This window comes from Chanodichthys erythropterus, chromosome 14 (genome assembly GCF_024489055.1).
Source record: "Chanodichthys erythropterus isolate Z2021 chromosome 14, ASM2448905v1, whole genome shotgun sequence".
NCBI lineage: Eukaryota > Metazoa > Chordata > Actinopteri > Cypriniformes > Xenocyprididae > Chanodichthys > Chanodichthys erythropterus.
Genome location: NC_090234.1, coordinates 11008676 through 11027632, shown reverse-complemented (window position 1 = coordinate 11027632; position 18957 = coordinate 11008676). Strand labels below are relative to the sequence as shown.

General features: G+C 36.8%; 1 protein-coding gene across 2 annotated transcripts in view; it reads right to left on the bottom strand.

The window, feature by feature from the left end:
• mid1 (midline 1) overlaps positions 1 to 7631 on the bottom strand; it is a 46964-nt gene extending 39333 nt beyond the window's left edge. The window contains exon 1 of one of the 2 annotated variants that reach the window (XM_067409731.1): positions 7376 to 7631. The gene's annotated coding sequence lies outside the window, so the exon portion shown is untranslated. Of the gene's footprint in view, positions 1 to 5162; positions 5294 to 7375 lie in introns of those variants that run through there. The other variant, XM_067409732.1, reaches the window with a different exon arrangement.
• Between the last annotated feature and the right edge of the window lie 11326 nt (positions 7632 to 18957).

Sequence of the window (18957 nt, the reverse complement as noted above, 5' to 3'; positions counted from 1 at the left end):
AACCCAGTCGCTGGGTTAAAACAACCCAATCTCTGTGTTAAAACAACCCAATCGCTGGGTTAAAACAACCCAATCTCTGTGTTAAAACAACCCAATCTGTGTTAAAACAACCCAGTCGCTGTTTTAAAACAACCCAGTCGCTGGGTTAAAACAACCCAATCTCTGTTTTAAAACAACCCAGTCGCTGTTTTAAAACAACCCAGACGGTGGGTTAAAACAACCCAATCTCTGTGTTAAAAACAACCCAATTGCTGGGTTAAAACAACCCAATCTCTGTGTTAAAAACAACCCAATCTCTGTGTTAAAAACAACCCAATTGCTGGGTTAAAACAACCCAATCTCTGTGTTAAAAACAACCCAATCTCTGTGTTAAAAACAACCCAATTGCTGGGTTAAAACAACCCAATTACTGGTTTAATGCATAAAAAAATAAAATAAATAAATAAATAAATAAAAAGTAGTTGCATCCATAAGGTAAAATGATCTGCCAAACAAAGTTTTGAATGAAGACTGCATGGCAAACACTTCAGGCTTAATGAACTGTTGAAGCACTTCAGGTTTAATATATTTTTAGGTTTAGAAATTTAGAACAAACTGTGAGCAGAAGGAAAAGAAACAAACACTCCGCGTCTTACCCTACTTATATCCAGCATTTCTGTGCGAAAACCCTGTCTGTTCCTTCAGCACCTTCCACTAAAAAACAGATACTAAATGTAGTATCTCCCAGCGTTATACTGGCAATCCCAATCCAAACGCTTCCAGCAGTTTCAAGCTCTGAGCTTTCGTTTTTTTATTAATGTTATGTTTTTGTCTGTTCGCTCACTCCTGTCGGACGGTGAAGCTGCCACTCACAGTGAGAGACATGCGGAAGGAGGCGTTTGTGCTCAAAGACACTTGCTAATTAGGACAAAAGCATTAAAACAAGGTTAGAAGGACCTGACAGCGTGAGGGCTGCGTCTAAATAACGGCCTCTCGTTCCCAGCGCTCATTTGCATTGAAATCATGCCAGGCTGCATTCACTTGATCCCAGATTAAAACAGGCCGTGGAAAGGGAACTCAAAGGATGTCATGGTGAGTAGTCGACTTCAAGACTGAAACTTAACCAATTTGTACCCAAAATGCTAATCCACAACATCTCTTTATCAAACAGAGCCTAACTTTAAGATTTGTGTTTGTGAATTGCATATAAAGTTTCCATGCATTTGGATTACGACTAGTGCTGTCAAATCGATTAATAGCAATTAATCAATTAAAATTTGTAAATAACACTTTTATTTAATTTACAAACTTAAGATGTTAGATGCAATTAATCATCATAAAATATCCAACAGAAGAAAATAACAGTGAGGAAATTTTTGTTATTGAACTGAATTGATCTGTATTTTTAGAGCTGCTTTACAGATTAAATTGATTTAGTTGATGAATTTTGCAACATTAACACCATTTTTCCCTGTTTATCCCTGCAGAGCTGCTTTGAAACTATCTGCATTATTGTATAAAGCGCTGTAAACACAAAGCTGAGTTGATGTGGGTGCACTGTTACTTTAAGACCATCGCATGCTTGTCATGCCAGCTGTTGCCATGGTGTTCTGCGGGCATCTGCCACACATCTTGGCGCTGCTGTAAAACCCCAGACTCCTGCACTCTTGGAAACACAGAGGAGTTTGGGGCAAAGCAATTGGTTTTAAATTGTGCTAATGACACACAAGCCTTCAGATGATGGAGCTCGACTGTAAACTATGTTACGCTCACACACGGGGTGACCAGCGCTGATCTGACAGAGTTCCTCGGGTTAGTGACATCACACGGTTATTTTCAGACATTGTGGTCTGAGTTATGTCTGTGAAATCATCAGAAATACTAAAATATGAAACTAAAACCAGAAAACATTTTTGTTACTTTAAATAAAATAAAGCAAAATATTTAAAAACGTATTTTATTTCAGCTAGTTGCCAAGACAACATTTCTCATTTTCACTTAGTTTCACTCGATGTACTAAAATAACTCAAACTAAAACTGAAATAAAAAAGAATAAACACTATATAGACATAAAAAACTATAAAAATTGAATGAAAATTACTACATTTAAAATGAAACCATAAAATATAAAAATAAAACCCAATCCAAAGTATTGATTAAAAACTATAATAGTATCCTAATTATACTAAAGTTATCATTATCATATCATCAGAAATTTTCATATTGATGGAATCTGCCTAGCAACAGCCCAGTAACCTCCCAGAACACCCTAGCAACCATTCAGAACACATTCGCCTTAACAGTAGCCTAGTAGCGACCATTCAGAACACATTTGCAACTCCTTAGCAACACCTTAGTAACCACTCAGAATACCTTAACAGTAACCTAGTAGCAACCATTCAGAACACGTTTGCAACTCCTTAGCAATGCCTTAGCAACCACTCAAAATACCTTAACAGTAGCCTAGTAGCAACCATTCAGAAAACATTTGCAACTCCTTAGCAACACCTTAGCAACCATTCAGAGCATATTTATATCTGCTTAGCAACACCTTAGCAACCATTCAGAGCATATTTATATCTGCTTAGCAACACCTTAGCAAATGCCTAGCAACCACTCGGGAAACCTTTAACAGTGGCCTAGCAACCATTTAGAACATATCTGCAACTGCTTAGGAACACCTTAGCAACCACTCAGAATACTTTACTGGTAACCTAGTAGCAAACATTTAGAACACATTTGCAACTGCTTAGCGACACCTTAGCAACCACTCAGGATACCTTAACCCTAGCCTAGTAGCAACCATTCGGGACACATTTGCAACTCCTTAGCAAACACCCAGAAAACCTCAACAGTAGCCTAGCAACCATTTAGAACACATGTGTAACTGCTTAGCAACACCTTAGCAACCACTCAGAATACCTTAACAGTACCTTGGTAGCAACTATTCAGAACACATTTGCAACTGCTTAGTAACACCTTAGCAACCACCCAGAATACTTTACTGGTAACCTAGTAGCAAGCATTTAGAACAAAATTGCAACTGCCTAGCAACACCCTAGCAACCACTCAGGATACCTTAACCCTAGCCTAGTAGCAACCATTCAGAACACATTTGCAACTCCTTAGCAAACACCCAGAAAACCTCAACAGTAGCCTAGCAACCATTTAGAACACATGTGTAACTGCTTAGCAACACCTTAGCAACCACTCAGGATACCTTAACCCTAGCCTAGTAGCAACCATTCAGAACACATTTGCAACTGCTTAGTAACACCTTAGAAACTGCCTAGCAACCACTCAGAAAACTTTATCAGTAGCCTAGGAACCATTTAGAACACCTTTGCAACTGCTTAGCAAACCTTAGCAACCAATCAGAATATCTTAACAGTAGCCTGGTAGCAACCATTCAGAATGCATTTGCATCTGCTTAGCAACACCTTCGCAACTGCCTAGCAACCACTCAGAATACTTTCCTGGTAGCCTAGTAGCAACCATTCAGAATACATTTGCAACTGCTTAGCAACACCTTAGCAACCACTCAGAATACTTTACAGTAGCCTGGTAGCAACCATTCAGAATGCATTTGCATCTGCTTAGCAACACCTTCGCAACTGCCTAGCAACCACTCAGAATACTTTCCTGGTAGCCTAGTAGCAACCATTCAGAATACATTTGCAACTGCTTAGCAACACCTTAGCAACCACTCAGAATACTTTACTGGTAGCCTAGTAGCAACCATTCAGAACACATTTGCATCTGCTTAGCAACACCTTAGCAACCACTCAGAATACTTTACTGGTAGCCTAGTAGCAACCATTCAGAATACATTTGCAACTGCTTAGCAACACCTTAGCAACCACTCAGAATACTTTACTGGTAGCCTAGTAGCAACCATTCAGAACACATTTGCATCTGCTTAGGAACACCTTAGCAACTGCCTAGCAACCACACAGCACACATTAGTAACTGTTGAGCAGCACCCTAGCAACCACCACAAACACTTTAGCAACTACCTAGAAAGACATACTAGAAGTTTCCCTTCAAACTGATAAAAACTTTTTAAGCAAGTCTGTGTCAGATTTTCAGTCGTTCAAACGTACGTTCTCTTTTCCTCCTACGCGACACATAAAACACACTTTCAATCTGAGAGCGAAACTTTCAGATCAATATGTGTCTTCCTCTCAGCTCGTGTCAAGAGTTGATGCAAAATCCACCAACGCTGGAGAAGGAACGTTTCTGTGCTCACGGTGAAGTGTTGCCAAGTCCACTGTTTTCCCGCAGAGCTGGATTAGTTTCACACTGTTGCTGTGGGTTGTTTTTTCTTCTTTTTTTAGCCTGCAGATTGAAGTGATTTTCACCCCCCAGAACACGATTGGGCTAGATTTAACCGGGTTTGGGGCTGGTTTTGAATAGTATTTGTGGTGGTTTTGTTACGCAAATCTGGCAACCCTGTCCCTGAGAGAGGATCGTACTGCACTGACTTCAGTGTTAGTGAGTGAATGACAGCAGCTCAACTCTCCGTTCTTCAGGAGCTACGATAGCAAATGCTGAGCATTGATCTATTTAACACGCTTGAATTATACATCAAAGCACGGACCTGACCCTTTCAAATGAACTCAAAGTGTCCAGTGCGCTAACTGTATATAACCACATGATAAACGTGTGTTAAAAAGCATTTAAATCATTATAGACAATATTTAATCGTTTCTGAGACATGAATTAAGCAGCAGAATTAAAACATGCACATATCAAAACTATGTGTTTGTGATTTTACACTGCAAACAAAGCCTTGCTTTTCAATAAAAAAATATTTAAACATTCTTAATAAGTGTATATACTTTTCTTCTTTTAAGTTTAAACTTCCACTACATTGTGTTAGAATGTTTTTTACAGTGTACAACTGATCATAATAATCTTGTTTTCCCTTTGAATTAAGATATTTGTTCTTGTTTTAAGCACAAACTCACAAAATTACACAAGTCTTCTTCAAGTGCTTCTCCAGTAAATGCATCTCGATTTCAGAATGTTTCGAGACAGAAACACAGAGGAAGAGCATGATTAGTTTGCAGTGCGCTGGTGTCCAACACTGTCATCTGCTGCTCAACCAACAAATAAAGCAAGCAGGTCATCAATTAAAAGGCCGAAGCGACAGACTCGTTAAAGCATTTAGAGCGACTTACACTGAATCTCAGCTGAGCGTCCACCAGTAAACATCTCCAGGAGCCAAACACAGATGATGTTCGGACAGAAGCACATGGAGGACAACAGAACAATCGTGTGTCCGCGCCGCCCCTCCTGTAGGCCGTGTTCACGCGAGCATGAAGCGCAGCGGGGGAATCGCCTCCATCAGCCTCACAGCAGAGCGCTTCACCACAGACAAAACTAACTGCTGTCCAGTACAAGTATCTGAACATCCTTAAATCAACATCTTCTCACTGTACTCTAATGCACACAAAAAAGTGTTTAATAGCACCTTCTGCTTCACCTTTGAACTTTTAAAGACGTCACATTGTTTTGTGATTAAGTGTTTTCTGAGCACGTCTGAAAGAGTAAACGAGGGCGAGCTCTTCACACCGACTCGCTCGTGTGTAATTAGCACGTGCTCAGCTGACCGGAAAACTCTTTCTTTCGCTCCTGGAATAAAGCGAGGGAACTCCCACCACTGCTCTGTCTGCTATTGTGCCATCGACTATTTCAGAAGACATGTGACAGCAGAGTGAGCTGTGATTGGCTGCTCAGACGATCTGATTGCATGTGGGATCAGACGTGTGTATCGACCACAGACTGGAGATCACAAGCACGCTTCAGAATCATACGTGACAGACGGGACACGGGCGACGGCCATCACACTAAATGAACATGAAGGGCTCCATTAGAGAGCGAGTATGAGTGACCTCAAGCTGACCTCAATAAACTGAGTCATATGAACAAGAAGAAGTAGAACTAAACTGATGTCCTCTGCAGATCGAGTCCCACAGCCTTCAAACACCTCTGATGAAACGAAAGTCAATAATATATTATTTTAATCATCCATTTAGATACTTATTATACCATTTAAATATATGTAAATGCTGATTAAAAATATAATTAATTTATAGAAATATTTATTTGTTTATATATAATGTTTTATTTTACTTTAATTATATATATAGTTCTGGTAAAATACATTATTAATAAAAAATATTAAGTATATTTATACACATACACATTTATAGTTACAGTAAAAGTTGTTGTTATTAATAAAAATTATGATTAATTTGTATTAATTAGTACTTTTTTATATTTTACTATGATTTATTGTAACAATATGCATATCGTTACAATAAACAAGTCAAATATAAAAAATATTATTTTATTATTTAATAAAAATTACTCAATTATTTACATATACAAATAAACACAAACAAATAAACATAAAAAATATATTATCAAATTTGATATATCGCTTAAATAAATGCAAAATGGAGTTACATTTATATATATTTAATACATATACACATACATACATATATTTAGTTACAGTAAAAGTTATTAATAAAAAGTATTATTAATTATTTGTGTGTGTGTATATACAGTAAAAGTTGTTATTAATAAAAAATATTAACTTTTGTTAATAATAAATAATTAGTGTATATTTTTTTATATTTTACTATTATTTACTGTAACAATATACTTATATATTGTTATAGTAAATAATATTATATAAAATATTTAAATATATATATACATATATATATACATACATATATATATATATATATATATATACATACATATATATATATATATATATATATAATGATATAAAATATTTATTTTATATATATAATGATATAAAATATTTATTTATATAATTTCAATAACTACATGTCATTTTAAATAATTTAGCTTTAAAATATTTATAATATATTTATATAAAATATATATAATTTGAGTTTACTGTAACTATGCATTCATAATGATATGTATCAAGGCTTTTCATTACTCGGCCCACGCTGAGTTTAATAGTTTATAGTTCATAGTTTATATTTTATCCGCTCTGAAGTATTTCATCTGCATGTCTTTGACGTCTTTAGTGTTTCTGAAGCTGATCTGATCCAGATTTCAGACCTTCACTGACATTAACAGTTAATTCTGAACATCATCAGTGTTTGACCACAGAGTCACAGAGACGTTTAAGAGCACAATAGTTGCTGAACAACACCAGAGACCTCCACAGCACAACCATGATCAGAAAAACATGTTTGTGCTTGACTGTGTATTGACTCTAGGAAATAAAGTAACTCCCGTAGTGAAGATGAAGTTCAACATTTCAGCCACTTCTGCACGAGTCTCCTCTGGAATGGAATGGGAAATAATCTCAGCCTGTAATAATATGAGTCTGCTGTCTTACCTGCTTCCCCATGATGAAGATGATGATGAAGATGATGATGGTGGTGGTCAGATTCAGTGTTTCTGATGCAGGAAATCAGGCGTCTGATGATAGTGTTCATGCAGAGGTGAAAATCCTCCGTCTCTATCAGGGTGTGTTCATGAAACACGCCTCGCTCCAGACCGATCCGCAGACAGGTTCACACAGGAGCCGTCAGGAGTCAACACACAACTACACACACTTCAACACACACTTCAACACACACTTCAACACACAACTACACACACTTCAACACACAACTACACACACTTCAACACACACTTCAACACACACTTCAACACACAACTACACACACTTCAACACACACTTCAACACAAACTTCAACACACACTTCAACACACAACTACACACACTTCAACACACACTTCAACACACACTTCAACACAAACTTCAACACACACTTCAACACACAACTACACACACTTCAACACACACTTCAACACACACTTCAACACAAACTTCAACACACACTTCAACACACAACTACACACACTTCAACACACAACTACACACACTTCAACACACACTTCAACACACAACTACACACACTACAACACACAACTACACACACTTCAACACACAACTACACACACTTCAACACACACTTCAACACACACTTCAACACACAACTACACACACTTCAACACACACTTCAACACAAACTTCAACACACACTTCAACACACAACTACACACACTTCAACACACACTTCAACACACACTTCAACACAAACTTCAACACACACTTCAACACACAACTACACACACTTCAACACACACTTCAACACACACTTCAACACAAACTTCAACACACACTTCAACACACAACTACACACACTTCAACACACAACTACACACACTTCAACACACAACTACACACACTTCAACACACACTTCAACACACAACTACACACACTTCAACACAAACTTCAACACACAACTACACACACTTCAACACACAACTACACACACTTCAACACACACTTCAACACACAACTACACACACTTCAACACACACTTCAACACACAACTACACACACTTCAACACACAACTACACACACTTCAACACACACTTCAACACAAACTTCAACACACACTTCAACACACAACTACACACACTTCAACACACACTTCAACACACACTTCAACACACAACTACACACACTTCAACACACACTTCAACACACACTTCAACACACACTTCAACACACAACTACACACACTTCAACACACACTTCAACACACACTTCAACACACAACTACACACACACTTCAACACACAACTACACACACTTCAACACAAACTTCAACACACAACTACACACACTTCAACACACACTTCAACACACACTTCAACACACAACTACACACACTTCAACACACAACTACACACACTTCAACACACAACTACACACACTTCAACACACACTTCAACACACACTTCAACACACACTTCAACACACAACTACACACACTTCAACACACACTTCAACACACAACTACACACACTTCAACACACAACTACACACACTTCAACACAAACTTCAACACACAACTACACACACTTCAACACACACTTCAACACACACTTCAACACACAACTACACACACTTCAACACACAACTACACACACTTCAACACACAACTACACACACTTCAACACACACTTCAACACACACTTCAACACACACTTCAACACACAACTACACACACTTCAACACACACTTCAACACACAACTACACACACTTCAACACACAACTACACACACTTCAACACACACTTCAACACAAACTTCAACACACACTTCAACACACAACTACACACACTTCAACACACACTTCAACACACACTTCAACACACACTTCAACACACAACTACACACACTTCAACACACACTTCAACACACACTTCAACACACAACTACACACACACTTCAGCACACAACTACACACACACTTCAACACACAACTACACACACTTCTACACACACTTCAACACACACTTCAACACACAACTACACACACACTTCAACACACAACTACACACACTTCAACACACAACTACACACACTTCAACACACACTTCAACACACAACTACACACACTTCAACACACAACTACACACACTTCAACACACACTTCAACACACACTTCAACACACAACTACACACACTTCAACACACAACTACACACACTTCAACACACACTTCAACACACAACTACACACACTTCAACACACACTTCAACACAAACTTCAACACACAACTACACACACTTCAACACAAACTTCAACACACACTTCAACACACAACTACACACACTTCAACACACACTTCAACACAAACTTCAACACACAACTACACACACTTCAACACACACTTCAACACAAACTTCAACACACACTTCAACACACAACTACACACACTTCAACACACACTTCAACACACAACTACACACACTTCAACACACACTTCAACACACACTTCAACACACAACTACACACACTTCAACACACACTTCAACACACAACTACACACACTTCAACACACACTTCAACACACAACTACACACACTTCAACACACACTTCAACACACACTTCAACACACAACTACACACACTTCAACACAAACTTCAACACACAACTACACACACTTCAACACAAACTTCAACACACAACTACACACACTTCAACACAAACTTCAACACACAACTACACACACTTCAACACACACACTTCAACACACACTTCAACACACAACTACACACACTTCAACACACACTTCAACACAAACTTCAACACACACTTCAACACACAACTACACACACTTCAACACAAACTTCAACACACAACTACACACACTTCAACACACAACTACACACACTTCAACACACACTTCAACACACAACTACACACACTTCAACACACAACTACACACACTTCAACACAAACTTCAACACACAACTACACACACTTCAACACACAACTACACACACTTCAACACACACACTTCAACACACACTTCAACACACAACTACACACACTTCAACACACAACTACACACACTTCAACACACAACTACACACACTTCAACACACAACTACACACACTTCAACACACAACTACACACACTTCAACACAAACTTCAACACACAACTACACACACTTCAACACACAACTACACACACTTCAACACGCACTTCAACACACAACTACACACACAACTACACGCACTTCAACACACAACTACACACACTTCAACACACACTTCAACACACAACTACACACACACTTCAACACACACTTCAACACACAACTACACACACTTCAACACACACTTCAACACACAACTACACACACTTCAACACACACTTCAACACACAACTACACACACACTTCAACACACACTTCAACACACAACTACACACACTTCAACACACACTTCAACACACAACTACACACACTTCAACACACAACTACACACACTTCAACACACAACTACACACACTTCAACACACACTTCAACACAAACTTCAACACACACTTCAACACAAACTTCAACACACACTTCAACACACAACTACACACACAACTACACACACAACTACACACACTTCAACACACAACTACACACACAACTACACACACAACAACACACACTTCAACACACAACTACACACACTTCAACACACAACTACACACACTTCTACACACACTTCAACACACACACAACTACACACACACACACTTCAACACACAACTACACACACACACACACACACACACACACTTCAACACACAACTACACACACTTCAACACACAACTACACACACTTCAACACACAACTACACACAACTACACACACTTCAACACACAACTACACACACAACTACACACACTTCAACACACAACTACACACACTTCAACACACAACTACACACACTTCTACACACAACTACACACTTCAACACACAACTACACACACACACTTCAACACACAACTACACACACACACACACTTCAACACACAACTACACACACACACACACACACACACTTCAACACACAACTACACACACACACTTCAACACACAACTACACACAACTACACATGCCGTTACATATATATATATATACTTTTATTCATCAAGGATGCATTAAATTGATCAGAAGTGACAGTAAAGAGATTTAAAATGTTACAAAAGATTCTGTTTCAAATAAATGCTGAACTTTCTATTCATCAAAGAATATTGAAAAATAAAATGTATGACGGTTTCCACAAAAATATGAATTGATAATAATCATAAATGTTTCAAATCAGCATATCAGAATGATTTCTGAAGGATCATGTGACACTGAAGACTGGAGTAATGATGCTGAAAATTCAGCTTTGATCACTGAATATAAATTACACTTTACTATATATTCACATAGAAAACAGATGATTTACACTGGAATAATATTTCACTATTTTTACTGTATTTTTGATCACATAAATGCAGCCTTGGTGAGCAGAAGAGACCAGAATGTTGGAAAGATGCTCTATGAAGTCCTGCAGTAGAGCACTGAGTGGAAACTGATCTATAAACAGTCAGAGGAATTCCCCGGCTTCTCCAACTCTATAAAGAACGTTTACTGCTTTTATCCCGTCACCTTCTGCTGCCCCGTTTAATTATCATCCGTCTTTATGTGCAGTCATTCCCAGACTCCCTGCAGATGCTCCAGACGAGCACAAAAACATATTTTAAGGGATTATAATAGTTGAACTGAAACTAGAAAAAAATAAAAAAAATCATTACTTGAAATAAAATAATGTTGTTTAAACAACTAAAAATAAAATGAAAAAAAAAAAATATATAAAAAAACTAAAATAGTATCTCAATTACACTAAAATAACACTGGTTTAAGATGTAATTTACAACATAACAAAAAGCATGAAGAAATCGTTTGATCATTCCAGAAACTTTGGGCTGAAATGCTGTAATTATTTCCATTCCTGCCGTCGTCAGGGAAGGGCCGTGTTGTGTTTACACTCCGCTGGGTTGCCATGATTCTCCCGTCTCTGCAGAGCTTGAATGATACATATAGATGTGTTTTTAATAGACGTGCTTAAACTTGACAACGAGTATACAAAGTGTTTTAATGCCAGATGAGTGAAAATCAGAGAGTGCTTCAGATCAGCAACTCGAAAGTGAGAGTCTCACATCTGCAACTAAACATATAATATAATATATATGTGTGCATTCACAATAAACTCAGGAACACAACAGCCGAATGAATGTGGGACACATGGAAGTAAGAATAGTTTGCAGATTTTAAACAATCAATTGTTGTTCCAGTGGAACATCTGGAGATGTTTTGGATGCGCTGGAGGGAAGACGGCGTGCTCTTGTATGAGGATTGTTTTTGAGGCCGTGTTGAAGAGCAGATCGTGTTCAGATGGAAGAAACGAGTGTTTGATCAACGGCTGAACTGGTCTCAGATCTGCTCCTCTCATCTCATCTCATCCCTGCAAACAAGCCTGTACTGGCCCTTCACGGGCACACTGAGGGCGAGCGTAAGGGCCCCCAGGAACCCCTCACAGGGCCCGCACTATTAATCTACAACAATGAATCTGGCAGCACAGGGTGCCACACGTTTATCAGTAATGAAAATAACGGTTAACGATCGTTAAAAAATAAATGGTCAATGACTGACAGGAGCGTCTGCCACTCAAATATTCTCTGTAAAATGCAAATCTCTTTGATTCTGACTACTGCATGATGGTTGAATCATCAATAAATAATTAACCAGTAAATAATCTCGCAGTTTTTGCTTTAACGAACATGATTCAGAAACACAGTTACAGCAGAGAAACACTAAAGTGAGGAAGAAGAGCCCAACTAAAGCAAACACTGACCTCCATAATGGTGACTTCAATATTACTACTTTCAATAAAACATCAACATCTGAAAGTTTTGCATGAAAGAAATAGTCAAACTGGATTGTAATAAGTGAAGATCTCTAGACCGATCTGTTCTGCTGCTGCACAGTGTTTTCAGGAGATTTAAATAAGGAGATTTTACTTTATTGCATTAATTACAAATGTGGTTAAAGCAGAATCTCCTAGTGTTAAACGACAACAAAACCAAAATCATTCTGTTTGGTTCAAAGTCATATGAAGACCCTTCATTTTGGTCATCTCTCTTCTTACCTTACACCTTGTGGCAAAAAATCTTGGAGTTGTTTTTGATTGCAACCTGGGTTTTGAGAATCAAATTAGTGCATTGGTCAAATCATGTTTTTTCCATCTACAGCGTTTACCAAAAATCAAATCTTTACTCTCCGTTAAACAGTTTGAACAGATTATTCACTTGTTTGTTCGATCTTTTTTGGTTAAAAATAATCCAAAATCAATTTTTGAGCAAGTACATAACCAGCCAGTGTTCAAAACTATCTCATTATCTTGTCTTGATTCACAACGGTAAGCTTGTAATAATGTTTTATAATAAGAGCGACATGGTGGATTTCCGCAGGAAATTCGAGTATGCAGCAGTTCGTCTGTACGTCATTACGTCACATCCGTAAACGGAAAGGAAGGAGTCCAGGCTAGTCGGTTTTATCACGTGAGGACGCTGCGTGTAACAGATCATTTATAGCCTTTTCTCACAGCAGCTGAAGTAAGTCTGACACTGACAATCATCAGTGACAACTGGAGATTCACCCGTAGTCAAAAAGACTTTGGACTGTGGAGTGGCTACAGGAATTGAAATCTACAGGTAATGCTAATACACACTAAATACACATAGCGTGCGTCTCAATCAGCTCCCTAGTTCAGTAGGCAGGCACTGATCAGAGAATCGGCCACATTCATTTACACGATATACTGATTCACCAGCTAGGGAGCTGATTGAGACGCAGGGATAGTCAGGCAATGCTGATATTGATAAAATTAACACTTTGAGAACAAAGTATAACAGTAATAATAATTTGCTCGGTTTGGCGTGATCTGAGCGAAGCGATCGTTAGATTTAATCATCATTGGCAGCGCGATTTATTGTAGGCCTAATGCTTTTTTCCTCAGTTGGTCAGAACAAAAGTGGCAGAAATGTTACTTGTTCAGATGATATTTTCCAGTGAAAATTCTTATATTGGTCACACTTTCAAGACGTAGAATCTGTGATTCTGAAGTTCACACCGGTGCGGTGACTGACAGCAAACATTAGATTCATCCGCGCTGATGAGCCGTGCCGAGGCACAACGCACGTACAGATGACTGTTCCGCATATGACTGCAATCGCATGTTTCAAACAGAGATGGCAACAGAGGAAAAATGGCGGACTGCAGCTTTAAGAAAACAGAAAATACTGTATAAAATGCAGCCAATCAGAGCATGGGAAATGAAAGTGGGCTGCTTACACAAAACCTGCATGGGCCCAAAGGTACAAAAGTTGCTCAGAGCCGCAGTGAGCCTCGCTCGCAGACAAGCTACGCAATATCGTGTTCATAATCGAAGGCGATCCATCTGCGATTATGAACACGATATTGCGTAGCTTGTCCGCGAACTACGGCTCTGTATACTAAGTGTCGCTCCATTTGAAAGCAGGTGATGGACATTTACCGCTAATCACAGAACCGGCTTTACTGATGAGACACGATGCGATTAATCGTGCAATCGTGCAACCCTACTAACAACATGCTAAATCATATTAGCAAAATGTTAACAATGTGTTATATAATGCTAACAACATGTTAAATCATGCTAGCAAAATGATAGCAATATGTTAAAATATGCTAGAAAAAATGCTAACACGCTAAATCAACATCTAAAATGCTAACAACATGCTAAAACATGTTATCAAAATGCCAAATCATGCTAGTAACAATGCCAAATCATGCTAGCAAAATCCTAAATCATGCTAGCAAAATGTTAAATCATGTTAGCAAAATGCTAAATAATGCCAGCAATATGTTAAATAATGTTAACAAGCTAATTCATGTTAACAACATACTAAATCATGTTATCAACATGCTAAATCATGCTAACAAGCTAATTCATGATAACAACAATGTATTAAATCATGTTTACAAAATGCTAAATCATGCTAGCAACATGTTAAATCATGCTTGCAAAATGCTAAATCATACCAGCAATCTGCAAAATCATGCTAACAACATGCTAATTAATGCTAACTTGTTAAATCATGTTAATAATGTATTAAATATGCTAGCAAAATGCTAAATCATGATAGCAACAAATATCAACAATGTGTTATATCATGCTAGCAAAACATGTTAAATTATGCTAGCAAAACATGCTAGCAATGTGTTAAAATATGTTAGCAAAATGCTAAATCATGTTAGCAACATGTTAGCAATGTGTTAAAATATGTTAACAAAATGCTAAATCATGTTAGCAAAATGCTAACAATATGTTAAAACATGCTAACAATGTGCTAAATTATGCTAGCAACTAGCATCTATCTATTTTTTATGGAAGAGGATTAGTGCGAAGCAATAATTATAAAAATAAAACCATATCGAGAGTCGTCATTTCGAGAAAAAAAGTAAAAATAAAATGTCGAAAATAAACTTGTTCAATTTTGAGAAAAATGTCCAATTAAAATGTAGAAAATAAACTCATTAAATTTTGAGAATAAAGTCGTTAATAAAATGTTGAGAATAAACATTCAATTTTGAGAAATTCGATAAAATGTTGAAAATAAACTCGTTAAATTTTGAGAAAAAAAGATGATAATAAAATGTCGAAAATAAGCTCATTACATTTTGAGAATAAAGTAAATAATAAAATGTTGAGAATAAACGCATTCGATCAGTGTCATGATCATTGCATACTGATATAGGACATGACAGAGTTGGATCACTTAAGCTTAACGTGGCTTAATGCATTAACAGTGATATTAAAAGATCAAATTCTTTAAAGACCTTATTAATAAACTATACTATGTGCAGATAAACATAATGACTTCAAGCTGTATGCTGTAAGAGTGTGTATAGACTTTTTTCAATAGTCTATAGGCCTATTTCTTTTTGTGTAGCCTGTATAATATGCCTGTAAGCCTGCTTATGTAGCTAGATAGAGACTGTCCTTTTTATTTCTGTTTGCACATGTACATTAAACATATGGACGGCACTTTTTTCATTCTTGAAGTGAACTTTTTGTCTGCATGGTGATTAGATTCACTGTTTTGATCTGCCACCTTGAACTTGAGAACGCGCCGCATCTGGTGTGCACATGACTCTTCATCCACAGCACACACAGAGAGCGAGCGAATTTACCCTTGAACGGACAAATGCACATAATTAGCTAAAGCCAGTAGTATATTTTTTACTAAAAGAAAGCCTAAAATATGCTTGACTAAGAGATCCACCTCTGTCATGTCCTCTATCAGTATGCAATGAACATGACACTGATCGAATCCGTGTTTATTCTTGACATTTTATTATCAACTTTTTTTATTTCGAAATGTAATGAGTTTTTTCTCGAAACAGAATGACTTTATTCTCGAATGTAATGAGTTTTTTCTCTAAACAGAACGACTTTATTCTCAAATGTAATGAGTTTTTTCTTGAAACAGAACGACTTTATTCTTGAAATGTAATGAGTTTTTTCTCGAAACAGAATGACTTTATTCTCGAATGTAATGAGTTTTTTCTCGAAACAGAACGACTTTATTCTCAAATGTAATGAGTTTATTCTCTAAACAGAACGACTTTATTCTCAAATGTAATGAGTTTTTTCTCGAAACAGAACGACTTTATTCTCGAATGTAATGAGTTTTTTTCTCGAAACAGAACGACTTTATACTTGAAATGTAATGAGTTTTTTCTTGAAACAGAACGACTTTATTCTCGAATGTAATTAGTTTTTTCTCGAAACAGAACGACTTTATTCTCGAAATGTAATGAGTTTTTTCTCGAAACAGAACTTTATTCTCGAAATGTAATGAGTTTTTTTCTCGAAACAGAGCGACTTTATTCTTGAAATGTAATGAGTTTTTTCTCGAAACAGAACGACTTTATTCTCGAATGTAATGAGTTTTTTCTCGAAACAGAACGACTTTATTCTCGAATGTAATGAGTTTTTTCTCGAAACAGAACGACTTTATTCTCGAATGTAATTAGTTTTTTCTTGAAACAGAACGACTTTATTCTCGAATGTAATTAGTTTTTTCTCGAAACAGAACGACTTTATTCTCGAAATGTAATGAGTTTTTTCTTGAAACAGAACGACTTTATTCTCGAATGTAATGAGTTTTTTCTCGAAACAGAACGACTTTATTCTCAAATGTAATGAGTTTTTTCTCGAAACAGAACAATTTTATTCTCGAAATGTAATGAGGTTTTTCTCGAAACAGAACGACTTTATTCTCGAATGTAATTAGTTTTTTCTTGAAACAGAACGACTTTATTCTCGAATGTAATTAGTTTTTTCTTGAAACAGAACGACTTTATTCTCGAATGTAATGAGTTTTTTCTCGAAACAGAACGACTTTATTCTCAAATGTAATGAGTTTTTTCTCGAAACAGAACGACTTTATTCTCGAAATGTAATGAGGTTTTTCTCGAAACAGAACGACTTTATTCTCGAATGTAATTAGTTTTTTCTTGAAACAGAACGACTTTATTCTCGAATGTAATTAGTTTTTTCTCGAAACAGAACGACTTTATTCTCGAAATGTAATGAGTTTTTTCTTGAAACAGAACGACTTTATTCTCGAATGTAATGAGTTTTTTCTCGAAACAGAACGACTTTATTCTCAAATGTAATGAGTTTTTTCTCGAAACAGAACGACTTTATTCTCGAAATGTAATGAGGTTTTTCTCGAAACAGAACGACTTTATTCTCGAAATGTAATGAGTTTTTTCTCGAAACAGAACGACTTTATTCTTGAAATGTAATGAGGTTTTTCTCGAAACAGAACGACTTTATTCTCGAAATGTAATGAGTTTTTTCTCGAAACAGAACGACTTTATTCTCGAAATGTAATGAGGTTTCTCGAAACAGAACGACTTTATTCTCGAAATGTAATGAGTTTTTTCTCGAAACAGAACGACTTTATTCTTGAAATGTAATGAGTTTTTTCTCGAAACAGAATGACTTTATTCTCGAATGTAATGAGTTTTTTCTCGAAACAGAACGACTTTATTCTCAAATGTAATGAGTTTTTTCTCGAAACAGAACGACTTTATTCTCAAATGTAATGAGTTTATTCTCTAAACAGAACGACTTTATTCTCAAATGTAATGAGTTTTTTCTCGAAACAGAACGACTTTATTCTCGAAATGTAATGAGGTTTCTCGAAACAGAACGACTTTATTCTCGAAATGTAATGAGTTTTTTCTCGAAACAGAACGACTTTATTCTCGAAATGTAATGAGGTTTCTCGAAACAGAACGACTTTATTCTCGAAATGTAATGAGTTTTTTCTCGAAACAGAATGACTTTATTCTCGAATGTAATGAGTTTTTTCTCGAAACAGAACGACTTTATTCTCAAATGTAATGAGTTTTTTCTCGAAACAGAACGACTTTATTCTCAA